Below are 6150 nucleotides of genomic sequence, written 5' to 3'. Positions count from 1 at the left end.
GATACAAATGTTCATAATGCCAAGTTAAGTAAATCTGTTAATACCCAATACCCTCTGAACTCATGTAATTTCAACAGTCCATCATTTTACCTTTTCTCATTTCTGGTTTTGAGCTGTGTTTGATACTTTTCATTATCAACGTTTCGGATCATACTGCATGATCCATCATCAGGATGAAGCAAATAGTTAGAGAGCAGAATGATGATGGATCATGAAGTATGATCCGAAACATTGATGATGAAAAGTATCACACACAGCTCAAAACCAGAAATGAAAAAAGCTAACCCAACACCCTCTTTGCCAAACTTGTCAACGGTCAAAATGGAAACATCAAATATATGTTGGATCAAGAACATGATCTCTTTCTTGAAGCGATGCCCTGTTCTGGGAGCCCCTGCTCAGAGCACTTAAATCATCATCTTCATCCTCATCCAAAATAGTTGAGCAGGTATGTACCATACGTACTTTGATATTCCAGCTCACAACTAAGCTAGATGCCAAATTCATTACAGTATTTAGATAACAATAAACGCCCTTCAAAACAATACGTTCTTTTGAAAGGACAATAATTTAGGTTTAGCATACATTCATATAGTTTAAAAACAATGTGTCTACAATATTTATTGTACACGTCAGAAAAGTTTGTTTTTCTAGGTCACCACAGACACCAAAATTTGTTGTATGAGAACCCTCCCAACGAAGGGATATTTATTGGGTTAATTTGGTTTTGTATGCTATCCAAGATTGGTACTTTCAGGTTTTGATTTCATGACTAAGGTCAGTTAATTAATTCAACCCGCCAACACATGTAGAACACTCTAGATGTATACCCACTTTGTTTTGAAAGGATGTATATAATTTTGAATCTTAAGTTTTTATCTCATGACTAAGCTTGTTATATAAATTCAATCCATCTGCACCCAGAGTACTCTAGATGGGTACCACAATGTTTTTAAAGGGCATATGCTAGTTTAGAACCACATATCTCTAAACTTACTTATTGCATCCACTTGCCCCTCAAGAGGGTTTTATAAACACCCAAACCTCAGCAAAGAGAAGGGCATAGATCACAGAACACAGTAATTTTCACATATATGTTAGAAAATAAGAAATTGTAGAAATAATATAAAAAATCTAGATATATATTCTTTATAAAAAAATGTATACATGATATAGTTGTGTTGTTCTTTTACCAGTATATATGCATATAAATATTACACTCAAATTGTTGTCTTGAAGATTGTATATATTCCCACAATGCACTTACATTGTTTTTGAAAAGGGCATGATGTGTATATGTTGTTTTTTTGTGCAACTAGGATAGGAAAATAAAAAGGATTCGGATTGCCTTAAGGCATCATCCGAATCCTTATAGAGCTGGGCCCTTCTTCATTAAGGAGGCGTGTGAATAGGGCTGGGCCCTATCTCCATCTAATGTATTTATGTAAAAGGGCACATAGGACTGGGCCCTATCTATGTGCACAAATTAGGATAGAGCTGGGACCTTTCTCTTCCACACGCCAAGCAAGGTCAAACGTGTGAGATTGTAGCATCTACCTTAGCGCCCAGGATAGGGCTGAACCTAAATAAATCGTGGAGTGAGATATAGGGCAGACCCTATCTTACACATATAACGTGGGAAAAGTACAAAGACTTTAGCGCCAAAAGGTGCCTTATTGGGCCAACCCAATAAGGCACCAATCCTCATTTATAAAACCTACATAGAATGCATCTTGATACAATTATGATATATGCGAATCAAATCTGCAATAACAGTGCGAAATATATCTGCTCTCCTTTGGTGTGAAGATACCTGATCTATGGATGCGACTCTGCTCTGATTGATGCGAACTTAAGTCTATTGTTCATGCTGAAGAAGGCACGGTTATGCTGATTACAAAAAGGTCATTTTAAGCTAAAGATATCTACACATGTATTCAGCCTGAGATAAGTGTTGCAAGACTGCAATTTTATTCATAATGAATAATCAGATCTGAGGATCTGTTGTTGCTGGGTTTTTCCTCCAAGAGGGACGTTTTCCCAGGGTAGACTTGTGTTGTCTGCCCTTTCTATTTGTGTGCTTTGATTCTTGTGACTGTGCATTATTATTTCCTGCTCATTATTGTTAATCTGATCACGAACACTAACATGGTATCAGAGCCTAGGTTTGCATGTGTAGTGATCAGATTTACAGCCTGGACTTCTATGTGACAGCTAGGGTTTTCAGATGATTACATGCACAGTCAAGGTCCTTCATCTACATCAATGGATTCCTCATCCTCTTAGTATCTTAGAACCTTCAAAGGTGATGAATCTCAATTTATTTCAAGGGAGATAGGTAAGTGAAGTTGTAGGTGATTTGAAGCTACCTTAAAACTTACCTTATTTTGATACTTGTTGTCATCCTTGTATATTTCTGCTATCACTTATATATTCAATGTTTTCATGGCTGAATAGTGATAGTGTATATATATGGATGTGTATTAGGATCCGAGTATAGGTAAATGTCTTCTATCTATATGTCTGAATCTGTGTGTTGAGGGTTTGTAAGGGTTGGTGTTTTGTTTTACTATATCATGTCTCTAAGGTAACCTAATGTCTACTCTTGAAGATAATGTTTTCAGATTATGTATCTTTGAAGAAAGCTTTCATGCATGACCTGAGAAGCCCTACCTCAATCAGATCTTGTCATTGGACTAATTATGAAAGTCTACCTTTCATCTCTCTCTTTCAAGATGCTATGGGTCCACTTCGTAAGTAAGAATGAATCATCAGGTCTGTGAATTCTTTATTTAGATAGGGTTTTAGAGGGAGTCTTGATATCTTTTAATATCTCATTTCATTCTTGGGTTCTAATCATTATGGTTTAATAGAGGAATTGATAATATATATCTAATGTATATTCCTTGTCTATTGCAAAATGTTTATTTATGATGATACTAACCATGATACACCGGGTGTATCATCCACCCTCTGCGGAGTGCAAGGTGGCAGTGCTCGCTCATCCTCTGCGGAGTGCAAGGTGAGTCCACCCTCTACGGAGTGCAAGGTGGCAGTTCTCCCTCACCCTATGCGGAGTGCAAGGTGAGTCCACCCTCTGCGGAGTGCAAGGTGGCAGTTCTTTCCACCCTCTGCGGAGTGCAAGGTGAGTTCACCCTCTGCGGTGTGCAAGGTGAAAGGTTGTTCTTCTCAGTGAAGAAGCTTATGTATCCTCTACGTTTGTGCATGATTTATGTTGTATGGTTATATATATCTTTGAGTATTAATTATTGCAGGTGTGCATATGGAAAGGTCTTTGTCATCCTCTGCGGATATGCATGATGAAAGATCATGGTGTTACATGCAGGTCCCCAGGAAAGTGTAAAGTAATGAAGCGTTGGCTTCATCCTCTGCAGGCATTGCAAAAGAAGATCATGTAAAGGTTCATTGTAATGTAATTGCGTGATCAAATCACAAATTGTATATTGATTGTACTATTAGGGCTGGGCCCTAATCCTAAACCTTGTAAATGTTCATGCCATGGATTTGTCCATGAGAATTTGGCTATGTATTTATTTTCCTCCCTAGTTAAGAGGGAGTGTTGTTTTTTTGTGTAACTAGGATAGGAAAATAAAAAGGATTCGGATTGCCTTAAGGCATCATCCGAATCCTTATAGGGCTGGGCACTTCTTCATTAAGGAGGCGTGTAAATAGGGTTGGGCCCTATCTCCATCTAATGTATTTATGTTAAAGGGCACATAGGGCTGGGCCCTATCTATGTGCACAAATTAGGATAGGGCTGGGCCCTTTCTCTTCCACACGTCAAGCAAGGTCAAACGTGTTGGATTGTAGCATCTACCTTAGCGCCCAGGATAGGGCTGAACCTAAATAAATCGTGGAGTGAGGTATAGGGCCAACCCTATCTTGCACATATAACGTGGGATAAGTACAAAGACTTTAGCGCTAAAAGGTGCCTTATTGGGTCATAAGGCACCAATCCTCGTATATAAAAGCTACATAGAATGCATCTTGATACAATTATCATATATGTGAATCAGATCTGCAATAACAGTGCGAAATATATCTGCTCTCCTTTGGTGTGAAGATACCTGATCTATGGATGCGACTCTGCTCTGATTGATGCGAACTTAAGTCTATTCTTCATGCTGAAGAAGGCACTGTTATGCTAATTACAAAAAGGTCATTTGAAGCTGAAGATATCTGCACATGTATTCAGCCTGACATAAGTGTTGTGAGACTGCAATTTTATTCATAATGAATAATCAGATCTGAAGATCTGTTGTTGCTGGGTTTTTCCTCCGAGAGGAAGGTTTTCCCAGGGTAGACTTGTGTTGTGTGCCCTTTCTATTTGTGTGCTTTGATTCTTGTGACTGTGCATTATTATTTCCTACTCATTAATGTTAATCTGATCACGAAATCTAACAGTATATACAAAACCTGCATTGTTTTTGGAAGGTGTATATGCATAGTTGAAAAACTCAGACTCGCCACGAACTCGGCAAACCAAAAATTTGGACTCGGACTCGGACTCGTGAAAGACTCGTGAAAGACTCGGCAAGGACTCGGCCAAAAAAAAACTGTAGTATTACAAAAAAACATAAAGAAATTAATGCATTTAGAGAACATAAGAGCCATAATTGAAACATTACACAAGTCACATACTCATAGTTTCAAACTTTCAACTCTAAAATGTATAATACCAAGATTTCTTCAATGCTAATTATGCTTTTATATGGAGCCTAATCAGACTCAGAGGTTAAATTTTCCCTACTTCCATCGGCGCAATTTCCCCCTATATTTTTCGACGGGGGTTTGGGGGCAGCGCCCCCAAGTTGGGGTCAAGGGGCATCGCCCCTTGCGCGCTTCCTGTCGCGATACAGGGCGGGGTTGAGGGGCCGCACCCCGCGAGGCCAAAAATACTTTTATTATTTTATAAAGGCGTCGGGTGTTATTTTTCTTTTATTTTTCACTCCCTCAGTTATGCCAAATGAAGGCAAATTAAAATTAAAAAACTCAATTTTAAAGCTTGCATGACTTTTTATCTGGGTCGCGCGAGTCCATCTGAAAGACTCGCGAGTCCATGCAAAAGACTCGCGCAAGTCCTTGCAAAAGACTTGCGAGTCTTTCAGATGGACTTGCCTCGCGTCCTTGGCGAGTCGACTCGTGGCTCTCATGGACTCGCGAGTCCGTGGCAAGTCCACGAGTTTTAAAACTATGTGTATATGTATATACCTAAATTGTAGTTTTGAAAGCAATATATTCATACACTGTACACACACAATTGTTTTGGTGTGTACAAACACACACATGTCAAATCTAAAGTCTAAATTAAAGATGTTTTCAGACCTTTGATAAGTTTTAAAATGGAAAATGGATAAACTTGTTAAGGAACCAAACCAAGACCAAGGGATTGGGTTGGGCAAATAAGTCATGCAGGGAGAGTAAACAATGCCCAATTAGCTTCAAGACCTTTTTCTTCAATGGAGCATCAACAAATCAAGCCTACTGCCACTGTATTCAATTCCCATATATATATATATATATATATATATATATTCGTTTTCCAAAAGGCTTGCAAAGGCTCTCATTCTGTTTGAGGTCATGGAGAAAACAGATGACTGTCAACCCACCTTGGTGACATACAATACATTTGCCTGCATACTCTCATTTTGGTGATGCCAACAATTTGCAAGCATGGTATGAGGCCTGCAAATAGGCAGGGTTTTCACTAGATGCAGATACCCATAAGCATCTGATTTTTGGATTTGTCAAAGCTGATAAGTATGATTAATGATATGAGGAATGGCTTAAATCACACACACTAAGCTTACACTTCTAGGCTTAAAAGTGTGAAACACTCAGAGTTGACTGTGTCATGTCCCTAGGTTAATAGCCTTAAAATATCCTAGTTACTGATCTCAGTTCTTAGTACAGGGGTCAGAAAAAGTACCTTAACCCCTACTGTTATCAAAAAACCTACAAAACAAAGTCAGAAGATACTGCAAATTACATTAAAGAAGGATCATATAAGGATATTAACTATACGTAACTAAAGAGAGGGTTCTTGTGAACACATAGCAAAAATTAAACTGTGGGTGTTAATAGTGTTGTTTTGATACAAGTTTCAGTAGGGTGTCTTACACAGCAGTT

This window comes from Cryptomeria japonica, chromosome 9 (genome assembly GCF_030272615.1).
Source record: "Cryptomeria japonica chromosome 9, Sugi_1.0, whole genome shotgun sequence".
Lineage (NCBI taxonomy): Eukaryota > Viridiplantae > Streptophyta > Pinopsida > Cupressales > Cupressaceae > Cryptomeria > Cryptomeria japonica.
The sequence above is the reverse complement of the archived record's forward strand: the minus strand, read 5'-3'. Positions refer to the sequence as shown.